Source organism: Mustela putorius, unplaced genomic scaffold (genome assembly GCF_011764305.1).
Source record: "Mustela putorius furo isolate JIRA1106 unplaced genomic scaffold, ASM1176430v1.1 tig00003853_pilon_pilon_pilon, whole genome shotgun sequence".
Taxonomy (NCBI): domain Eukaryota; kingdom Metazoa; phylum Chordata; class Mammalia; order Carnivora; family Mustelidae; genus Mustela; species Mustela putorius.
In genome coordinates, this window is record NW_025422005.1 from 73,347,108 (window position 1) to 73,359,394 (window position 12,287).

Here is a 12,287-nt window from a genome sequence, read left to right on the forward strand (position 1 = left end):
AGATATGTAAGCATTTTGGCTACATGATGCCAATTTATTTGGGTATTTCTCATTTGATCTAGGAACAGGAACTCATATAGTTAATGATTTCAAAAGTATACCATTCTGGAATTGGCCTGTGGTCTTCTTGTCTTCCCACTGGATGCTTGAATGGAACCAGATAGACACAGACAATAATTGTGGGTCAGAATGATAAGATCCCTCATAATAGCTTGGGAGTTGTGAAATTTAGGGCTATTTTATTAGTTTCCTATCACTTTCCCTTTCTTCTAATATATGTTTTCCAGTTAATAAATTAAAACCCACTCTATTTCAATCATTTTTGGTTTTCATAACATCCCTGGAGATAAATGGAGACGACTAACAGAGACAAAAAACATAGGTCCAGAGGCATGGCAAATTGCATAGGATAGAGGAAGACAGGGAAGAGAAATAGGACACTCTGATCCCCTACCCACCTGCAGGAGGACTGGTGGCTGAGATGTAACTGACAGTAGACTTGGGAGCAAGGAGCTACTTATTGGGCTTTTCAAGCATGATATGCTTACCCTCCTTTCTGATTCAATTACTACAAAAAAAAAATCATAATATTGGCCCCAGCAGTCAGGATTTGGTCCCCAAAGGTAGGAAGAGAAGGGTGGGAGAGTGAAACCCCCAATGTACTGGCCTTCAGAGAAGATAGGAAATTCAGACAAAGAGTATGTGTACTCAGGGAGTATTTTTAGCTGTTTCTTTACCTTCTTCCATACAGAGACCTACATTTCAATGGAAACAGAATTGGTAGTTGACTCATAATGATAGAGTGTTTAATACTATAAAATTATTTGTGTTTAAGAGTAATATATATTCTCCATCAGCCTTAACAATGTTCTTTTGTCACCTGCAAAAACTGTTCTCTAGAATGAAGATTCCCTCTTAGTCCAAAGGCTCAAAATTAGCAATCATTATTGAACAGAAGAGTAAAAACAGCCAACAAACTTCTGTGCATTTGATTCCAGTTCAGAAATCCATTATCTTAAAAATGTTCCTGTTGTAAGTCAAGTTCTTCAGGAAGCAGACCCAGAGGATATACTGGGTAGTGCTCTGACTCTGGGGGAAGGGAAGGGAATAGGATTGGGGAAAGAGAGAAGTCAAACTGTAACACAATTCCAACAAAGGGCTCAGGGTCCTATGGTCCCCATCATAGGGCCCTTTGGGAGTCTATGAAGCTGGGCTATCTCTGCACAGTTGTCCTCAATTGGGACTAGGGGACTGGGTCTTTATACCCCTGTAGTGACCAGTCATGGGATGTGCGTGGCCCTAGGGGTAGGGTATGACCCTCGGTGAATTGAATCTCTGGAGTGAGCCCTAGAGAGGTACTCAGCTAAGAGTCATAGGTGGTCAACACTGCCAGAGGCTGCAGGAATGAGTGTCTCTGTCCCAGAGGGTGGATTTGGGCCATGCACCACAACTTCCACCACAATGCAGATAAAAGGTCTCAGCAAAATAGACTTCTAAGATCATTCAGTCCTTTCAAAAGTTGCCAAGGTAAATTAGGGAGCTAAAGACTTCAAAGAGAACCCTGAATGGCCCAGAGATGGCAGATTTCTTAGAAATTATAGGGCAAGGCTCTTGTTTAGAACCTTTTTACTCAAATCATCAAATGAATGGCTTTTCCATATACTAGATTGTAGCAAGAACACAGGGTCCTTTCTGGTTTTTGATGTGTAGGATGGTAGGGGAAAGAGGTAGGAGTGTAGCTGCCTCCATCACGATCTGCTTGACAGAGTAAAAAGCATTTGGCTTAACCTTCACCACCTCAGCTGGAGTCCGCATTCTTAGAGGATGAGCTAAAGGTTGCATTCTGGATCATTCTTTGAAAGAAGGGGAGAAAGCTGCTGCCAAGAACAGGAGTACTGGAGCCTTGAAATGGACTCCGAAAACTGGTTGTGGGATGGGAACAAAGCCTTCTATGGCATCGCTGTTCGGAGCTACTTCAGGGAGCTATGGGATCATCATGGCATTGCCTATGGTAATCAGGGGCTGTCTGACATTCAGGAGGTGAAGCAGGAAGATATGTGTGCCTAATGTTGAAGAAAAGCATTTTTATGTCTGTTAACATTTATGGTGTCCGATTGAGTGGGTTAGCAAAATAAAGACAGATGGCAACAGATTAATGCGAACACTTACAATACCTACAAGATTGCACCCACTGCAGCTGAAACCCTTGCACTCAGCTTCCTCACAGTCAAATGTCACTGAGTGACCCTGAAGAGAAGAGCAATTTATGATGGATCAGGAATCAGGATTAACCATACATTTATCATGGAATGAGGAATCAGAAACTTCATTTAATGTACAACTGTGATGTTTGTCTGGGGCTGGTGGATCATTACTTTGCAATCACTCCTTGTGTTAGGAAGCAGGAATTGATTAGCCTAGGGTCATTAAGTCCATCCCCTGCCTCTAGGCTGTACAGTTTGTGTAAATGGTTCCAGCTGGATATGCCTTTATGCTATTCTTAAGGAGCTCCTGAGGAGGAAATTACGAGATATCCCAGAGGAGCACATTGTGAGGGTCTCAGAGCCCTAAGATCCAAGAAGTTCTTTTCTGTATTTAAGGAGCACTGGACTAGGGAGTCATGAAACCTGGATTCTCTTATCAACTCTGATATTTAGCAGTGGTTAGACCTTGGGGTATCTATTCTTTAACCTAGCTTTTCGTATGTAGGAGGAGACTGAAACTATTTTTCCAGACACACCCGACTCGTCTATAAGACTGTCGGGAGCATCAAAGGAGGCAGTGAGATGTAGAACACTGTAGCATTTCTAAATTAGATTGTGATTCACCAATTCAAGGGTACAAATGAGATCAATTAGATACAATTAAGGACTGATCAGGCCATGGAGAAGCAGATGCGATTAAGAGTAGAAGGCCTCTGCGAGTTTAAGTTGAGAGAACAGATCGAAGGTAGAGTCGGTCATGTTTACAGTTGAACGCTAGGTGCATTTGACTTGGTCATGTTCAAGCCTGTTGCCCCCATCACAATGTGATACCAAAGGTTAAGTTAACTGGTATGAAGGTTTCAGTCGTCATTGTTGGGTTTAAGGACCATTTGGAATGAGTTTTGTTTCTAGCTTTAAGATGCTCAGTGACCTGGAATGCACTGTCCTGTATTCGGCTGAATCCAATTACTAGAGGACAGTGTGGGTTTGGTGTTGAACCAGAAACCCACCCACTCACTGCACATGTGTTTCCATATCACATAGTGAAAAATACATTGTAGCTTCAAGCCTCTGATAAATGGTGGTAAATTTTTTCAACGTTGGAATTTTTCTAATGTCTGATAAATGTCTTTCATAATTCACCAAAGCTTTTTGAGTACAAGAGAACATCCATTATAAAGCAGAGATATGAATTTTCCCTGTATATGCCTTCTGACATGACCCCACCTTTGCTTTGCCGGCATTTGAGTCAAGGCTGTTTTGTTGCTGCTGCCCAATGGGCTCCGCGGCTGCACTGGAAGAGTTGTGACCCTCCCTCCCTCGACACTTGGACACAATTTGTCCTGTCTTTTTCACCCTTGGAGAGCCTCACAGCTGGTCTGCATGATACCCGATATCATTTTTATGATAAATGAAGGTCTTTCTTAAAGCGCAGTATCTCTGTCCTGCTATGGTGAACGAAATGCCTCCTCCAAGGACAATGCACTTCCTATTACTTGCAGCTATGCACAGACACTTCTGCTCTTTGATTTTTGTATCTCCCAAAGTTGGGTCTATTTCCTTCTGTCCTTTTCTATTTGATTCCTGGGGTGTTACAAGCAGAGTTTGTTTGAAGCTTCTGTCTTTCAGAGGCTTTTAAAAGTCTATTTATTTATTTATTTATAAAGTAATGAGTGGAGGGTTATGAAAAACAACATCATGAAGATGGGGAATAATTTAACAGCACATACTATTAGTATTTAACAGTACCTAATAGTATTAAAAAGTAGTACTTAACAATATGTGATATTATCGCTTGGCAAGAACTTTCATTATCAAGACTGACACCGATTTCACTGATGCTCACAATGGTGCTGCAAGGTAGATAAGGAAACAGATCAGAAAACTGGGGCTCCATGAATTGAGGTGTTTTGTTCATTTTCTTATTTCCAGGAAGGGATGATGGTGTCAGTATTCAAGCTCAAGTCTTCTGATTATTTGTCGCATGTCTTTTCAACTTGATCACAGGGTTTTGTACTAAGTCAAACTTACAGTGATATTTGTTTGACACATGTAATGACATGAATATTGGTGATTGGGCTGGCTGGCCATCAGGCACCCATGGTAAGTTATATCAAAGAAAAGAGCGAGTGTGCTTTAGGTACAGATCAGCATTCATAAGGATGGCTGGGGAGTGAGCAGAGAAGGAGAAAAAAAGAGGTTTTAGCTCCAGCAGTTCTTCCTTGCAGGCTTTAGGAGGTTGATTTTAGGGAGGATGCAATTCTACCTCAAGTCAGTTCTGGTGCCCCAGGCTTGGGAAGGAGACAAGGCAGAGGCTGGGGATGATGACCCTCTTCCCTTTCATAGCACTTGCCTTGTCAGGGCTACCCTTTAATTCTAGAAGACAAAAAGAAAATCCATGCTTCAGAGAAGCTTATTTTAGGGTTTAGTAGGTGATGAAGGTGAGAAGTGTACATCTGTGATGGCTCATTTTATAAATCGAATTGACTAGGCTGTGGTGGTACCCAGATATTTAGTCAAACACTCTTCTGGGTGTGTCTGCACGGGTGTTTTGGAATTAACATTTGACTCATAAGACTGAGAAGGCAGATTGCTCTTCCTAATGTGGGTGGACCTTATCTGATCAGTTGAAGGCACCCATAGAGCAAAAAGGCTGAGCCTCCCCCAAGTAAAAGAGAATTCTTTCTGCCTGATCCCCTTTTGAACCGAGACATCAGCTTTTGCCAGCCTTCAGACTTGAAGCGAAACATCAGCCCTTCCTAGGTGTCAAGTCTCCAGCCTCCAGACTGGAACTTTACCATTGGCTCTCCTGGGTCCTCTGCTTGCTGACTGCAGATCTTGGGACTTCTGGGCCTCCACTATCATGTGAGCCAATTCCTTTAATAAATCTCTTTCTATATATACATTTGTTGCTTTTGTTTCTTTGGAGAATCCCAACTAATATATCATACCTCTTAGTGAGGTAGGTGGCAAATAGGAAATGATGAGGCAGATGTGAGTTTACTATGGAAGTTTGGTGGAGGGGCATTGGGGCACTCAAGAAACAGGAGACAAGAACATAGAAGTAGCTACATGCTCTGTACAACGTATGGGTAGAATTTCTCAGGTTGTTGTGACCTATCAGGGCAGGGACACTGATGGGGAAGTAGAGAGTGAAAGAAGCTGGAGAGTGAAGGTGATTTGGGAGCATAAATGGGGAGACCTGGGCTAGGTTTCAAGCAAGGGTTTTGAACAGTCATGGGATAGTTTAAAGTGTGGGGTGTGAGGAGCATTAGAAAAATGCAGAGAGGCAGACAGGGTGAAGGAAAGCCATTCTGAGAGAGTGAGAGGAGAGCACACACAGAGAGACCCTCCAAGGCTCTGACCTTTGCCCCAGCCAGCCTTGCTTGCTCCCCTCCTAGAGATGAAGGCAGCTGCCATTTTATTCTATCAAAACTTACCTTATTGTAACTCAATCCAGCAAACACTTGCTTATTCATTTGTTCAACAAACATTTATTGAGTGTTTATGCTATCAGACACTGTTGCAAAGTATGGGAAATACAGAATTAAACCAAAGAGATAAAATTTCCCACCCTCCTGTGGTTTCCATTCTTATGCTATGTGATGGCGGTAGGCGATCTATTATAGACAAATACCCGTCTCCCTTTCTGTACTTCAGATCATGGCTCCTGCTCTACTCAAAGCCCAAATTCTGACCAAACAAGACATCCCTGCTCTGAAGGCATGTATAGCCCGATAGGGTGATTTACAGAGGTACAATGAATGATAACAACATAATATGACCCACGGGAAAAGGTTCGAGGCAATGAGATTCAGTCCCTCCTAAGTTATTTAACCTACTTTGAGATCTTGCCCTTAAAATATGATTATCTAGTGCCTCACAGATTACAAACTGCATTTGACTTCTGTTATCTTACTTCATGCTCTGAACAATCCTCTAAGTTAGATAAAATGGGTATTATTGTTTGAAAGTTTGAGAAAATGAACGCTCAAATGTTAATGGTCCCGATGTTATGCAGAAGTCTGTAGTTTCCTTTCCATCGGGCCAGACCACTCGTCCTGCCTTTCCTAACTTCTCCCACTGGCTGGAGAAGTGAAGTATTGGGTTCAAAATACTGAGCAAGCCAGTGGCAGTGAGCTGGTTCAGAGGCGTTACCAACTGCAACTAACCAGGTGTATGGGTAGTATGATATTTCATGCTGCAGTTGGCCATGCATGCCCAATTTATGTGTCATGCAATGTGAGGGAGGAGTGTTATATGGTATTAAAAATTTCTAGGGAACACACATCCTCCACCTACAGACAACCTTTAATGTGCACAGATGTATGGCTCCCTGTTGGGCAGATCCCACAAAAGGGAAGCTGAGCACCGGGAATGCAAGGCAACCTGAGAGAAAGTGGCAGTCCTGTTTTGGAAAGCTTTCCTGGCCTTTCCCAAAATATGGGGAACAGGAAGACCAGTTCTCCCAGGATGCTTTCAGGATGGACCCAAGGAATGTGGCAGCCCCAGAGTCAAGGAGACCGCAGACCAAAGACTGATTTTCTTCTAGCAATATGTGTTGAGAAGAGTTTGCCAGACTCTTTCATCCTTGCCATCCTCCTGAGAACTGGGTGACACAGGTACAAATACCACCCCCCCCGCCCCATTATTGGTGAGGAACGTGAAACTGAGGGCTTGAGTAATTTATGGAGATTATAAATGAGTTGCAAGTGGAGTGGAGATTTGAATTCAAGTATGTCTGACATTTAAACCACAGGTTTCCATTTCTCAATTTTTTCCCCTATGAATAAAAACTGAGAATGAAGTGGTGATTAAATTAAATATTATAACTAGTTATGTATGTGTATAAATTTAATTTTTCAACAAGCCCACATACGGTTTACTCATAGGACTGTTTTTATTTTTCTCCATCAGTTGTGGCTTATAGAATGTTAGAGTCTCAACCTTGCTGCTCATCTGGAGCTTCTGAGAAACATAGATGTGTGTGTGTGTGTGTGTGTAGATGTGTCAGCTTTGATACTGAAATACTGAAAATTTCTAGGAGAAAATTTCCAGGTTGTTCTGATGGGCAGTCAGTTTAGAATCTACTATTAAGTCCCATACTTAAGCCGAGTCAAGCTCTGATGGTGTATGGCTTGTCTTAATCTCCCTAAATGGTGTCCAAACAGTGGCCAAGGTCAGTAACTCAGCAAGCCCCTACACAGTTGACATTCATGGAACAGCCTACTTGTATAATTCTAAGATAACCTCAGTAACCCATAGCTGGTATATGCAGACTGGTGAAGATGATGAGACAGTCACTCCCTTGATTGATTACATGGTATGGTAAAGATGAATGGATTTTACAGTTGTGATTAAGATCTCCAGTCAGTTGACTCTAAGTTCATCAAAAGAATGATTATAATGGATGGACTTGACCTAATTATATGAGACATTTAAAACAAAGTCTTGAAATCAGAGTCAGAAAAAGCAATAGAGTTGCTTTTCTATAAGCTGAGAAGAAAGAAACTTCCATGTGGTAGAGCAGGCCACATGGTAGGGAAGGGTGGAGCCTCTAGGAGTTGAAGGCCTCAAGGAACTGAATTCTTCCAATTAACTTTGAAGAGGACTCTGAGCCCCAGATGAGATCTGCAGTCCCTGCTGACACCTTAATTTTAGCCTGGTGACATTCTGAGCAGAAGACCCAACTCACCAGTGCTTGACCCCTGACCCATGGAAACTGTAAGATAACAAATTTGTATGGTTTTAAGTTTGTGGTAATTTCTTATGCAGCAATAAGGAACACTAATACAAATATCCAAGTCCAAATAAAGATTTTGAAGTATGTGGGTTATATTAACTTAAAAATTATAATACATTTTACCTTTATATTTCCCATGTACACATCCTATGTTAGAGGTAAGTGGAGATTTAATTGCAAGTATGTCTGACACTGAAGTTTGTGTGCCTGTTTTCTTCTTTTTTCCCCCACTATGTGGTTCTTTCTCACCTAGAATAAATAAAAAAGGAAAGCACTGATATAGTTCTAAGATTTTTGCAAACCTGTGTCCCCTTACCAATCACTACCCATTTTTCCCCTTTATAACTCCTACAATTAACAAGTCTGTTTTCTATCTCTATAGGTTTGCCTATTGTGGACACTTCATAGTCATGGAATTATATAATATAAGGCCTTTTGTGTCTGGCTTCTTCCACTAAACATAATGATTTCAAGATTTATATGTTATATAATAAGCAAAGTGTGTCATATCCATGTAGTGGGTATTATTCAGCCATAATTAGGAATGAAATATACTTTTGCTTTATAGATTTTGGTTTTCTGTTGTTAGGTATATAATGTTTAAAATTATGTCATCTTGATGGATTGATATTTTTGTTATTTTAAAGTGTGCTTCTTTGTCTGTAGTAACAACTTTTATCTTAAAGTCTGTTTTGTTTGATATTCACATTGCCATATAAACTCTCTTCTGGTTGTTATTTCTATGGAATATCTTTATATTTTTACTTTTAACTTATTTCCATTTTTGAATCTAAAATCTTTTACTTTTAGATAGCATATAGTTGGATCATGCTTTATAAAATCCATTCTGCTGATCTATTTTTTTTATTGGAGTATTTAATCTATTTGCATTTGATGTAATTACCAATAAGGTAAGATTGATGTCTACCATTTTTCTATTTGTTTTCCATATGTCATATGTCTTTTTTGTTCACAGTTTTTCCATTAATGACTTCTGTGTTAAGTCTTTTCTTGTGTGGTAGTTTAATCCCCTTGTTGTTTCTTTTGCTTTATTTTTAGAGTTATTTTCTTAATGGTTGCCATGATGATTACAATTAATATCATAGTTTATCACAATTTAGTTTGTATGAATACCAATTTAATTTCAATAGTATACAAAATCTTTGTTCCTAGTTACATTCCTGGCCCTCTCCATTGTCATATTATTGTCATGTAAATGACATCTTTGTACATTCTTTTCTTATCTTTTTTTTTTAAAGATTTTATTTATTTATTTGACAGACAGAGATCACAAGTAGGCAGAGAGGCAGGCAGAGAGAGAGGAGGAAGCAGGCTCCCTGCTGAGCAGAGAGCCCGATGCGGGGCTCGATCCCAGGACCCTGAGATCACGATCTGAGCCGAAGGCAGCGGCTTAACCCACTGAGCCACCCAGGTGCCCCTGTACATTATTTTCTTAATGTATAATGTATAATGTAAAATAATGTACATTATTTTCTATAATTATTTCCTTATGCAGTTTTATTTTAAATCTTATAGAAGAAAAGAGTTACAAACAGAAAATAGATTTATACTGTTTTTTATATTTATCTATGTAGTTACCTTTACCAATGTTCTCCATTTCTTCATGTGGATTTGTTTTACTATCTAGTGTCCTTTCTTTTCATCATAAAAGATTCTCTTTAGTATTTCTTATAGGGCATATCAGCTAGTGACAATTTCTCTGTTTTGTTCATCTGGGAATGCTTTGATTTTTCTTTTATTTCTGAAGGATAATTTTCTTGGATATAGAATTATTGCTTGATAAGTCTTTTTTTCATCACTTTGAACATGTTAACTCGTTCTTTCTGGTCTCTAAGGTATTTTATTAAAAAAAAAAGTAGATGTTAATCTTAGTGGTGATTCCTTAAACATGATGCATCATTTCACTCTTACTGCTTTCAAGATTTTCTCATTGTGTTTCAAAAATTTAATTGCAGGGCTCTTAGGTGTGGATCCCTTTGTGTTTTATCTTATTTGTGGGATTGAGCTTCTTGGATGCATGGGTAAATGGTTTTATAATATCTGGGGAGTTTAGGCCTTTTTTCTTCAAAATTTTTTTCTGCTCCTTTCTCTCTCCTATTGGACTCCCATTTTGCATATGTTGATACCATTTTTGGTGTGCTACTAAGTAATTGAGACTGCTTATTTTCCTTTATTCTTTTCTTTTTTTTTTTCTGTTCTTCAGATGGGATAATCTCATTATCAAGTTCACTGATGCTTTCTTCTGCCAGTTCATCTATGATATTGATACCCTTTTAGTGAATTTTTTATTTTAATTATTATAATTTTCAATGCCAGAATTTCTATTTGGGCTTTCACAATAGAAATATCTTTTTGTTGATATTTTCTATATGGTGAGAACATTATTCTCATACTTTTATTTAATTCTTTAGGTGTGGTGTCCTTTAGTTCTTTGAATATATTTAAAATATCTGATATAAAATTTTTGTCTACTAAGTCTAGTATCTGGGCTTCCTCAGGGAGAGTTTCATTTGATACTTTTTCTTTTGCATGTTCCACAACTTTGCTGAAAAATAGATGTTTAAAATAATACAACATGGCAACCGTGGAAATCAGATCCAGAATTTGTTGTTGTTTGTTTACTTAGTGACCCTCTTGAACCAATTTTTAAAATTTGTTTCATTTGTCATGTTTAGCCACTGACAGCCTCTGTTTGGTTAGCTTATAGAAATCCAATGATTGGGAAGAGACTTTCTTAAATACCTGGAACCAGTAAGTCTCCTAGCCTTTGCTGAAGGGCTTTGCATGTGTATTGGGATTCATCTTCAACACTCAGATACATTAGCCTTTGCATCTTGCTTCCAGAGAGCCTCAAGATTAGCTGGACATGTGAGTTTAGGGCCTTCTTAGCTCTTCCCTAGACATGTGAACAGCTCCATACATGCACTTGGATTTCTAGATTCCCAGAAATATATCAGCATTTTTAAAACTGCAATGAACATTTTATTCCCAAGATTTTTAAGTTTTGGGGGTTAGCTTCTAATTTGTCCTAATTATCATCACTGCCTCAGGTAACTGCAATGTTATACAATTGCTGTTGATTGTTTTTGACAAGCACAAAGCTTTTCATTCTAGTGAATCCTGAGTCAGGTGAAATAGAGATAATCCTACAAGTGGGGGTTTTCAGGAAACTCACAGACTGATAAAATAAGGACTGTTCACTGGGACCTCACCAGTGGCTGCTAAGCTGCTGGTTTTTACTATAATTGTGGGGCTGTTGGTTTTCAAGATTACATTAGGACTAAGAAGAGTGGGATGGGGATAGGACAAGTTATCATACCACAAATCTTGCTTTTCTTATGGAGATTCAGGTGTTTTTCTTAAGTAAACTTTCCTCATTGCAAGCGGGCTGTTAATTTCCAGAGTTTTGAAAAATTTGATTCTGACAATTTTTTGCTGGTGTTGATTTTGCTTTATGATGGAGCAGAGTTTTGGAAGTCCTCACTCATGCTCGCTTCGGCAGCACATATACTAAAATTGGAAGTCCTCACTCTACCTTTCCCATTGATATCCTCTTCTCTAACTCATGTTTATCCTTCAACAGTTTTCTTAAGATTCCATACTTCCTCTTTTTGGAATGTGCTCCTATCTCATTTTAGGCTTATGGTAAGAACTAAATAAAATAATACCCTTGAAACATAAAAAGTTGAAATTGAAATTGAATATATATTATCATAGTTCTTTTATTTATATACATGTGAACAATATGTTATATATATATGCAAATACACACACACACACACACACACACACACACATATTATCAGCCAAGTATTCTGGCAGAAGTGCTTGGCTTTCCTCGACCTTTGTGCTCCTCTACCAGGTGTAGAGTTATCGAATGGAAATGATTTTCCAGCCATGGACTATATTTTTAGCTCCCCACCCTATCCTTCTAGGAGGGATTACATAATTGGTTTTCACCAATGGATTGTATGCAGTGTGTTGATGCTGAGTCAAGGGCATTAAGAAACAGTGTTCCTCTCTTTCCCTTTCTCTCAGTTTGATGCAAAAGTGTGTGGTGACCTTGGGGGCCAATGTTAAAGACAGTGGAGGCATAATGTGAAATAAGTCAGGGACCCTGGATCATTTTCCTAAAAAAGTATCCATTCTGGGTTTTTTTGATTGAGAAATAAATGTTTGTTTTATGTTTTGTTTATGTTTTATGTTATATTTATGTATGTTTAGTTAATTAATGCCTGTGGGGGTTCTCTTGATATAGCAGATAGGATTTCCTTAATATAAGAGACAGTCTTCAAAACCACTTATGTTACAGGATAAGG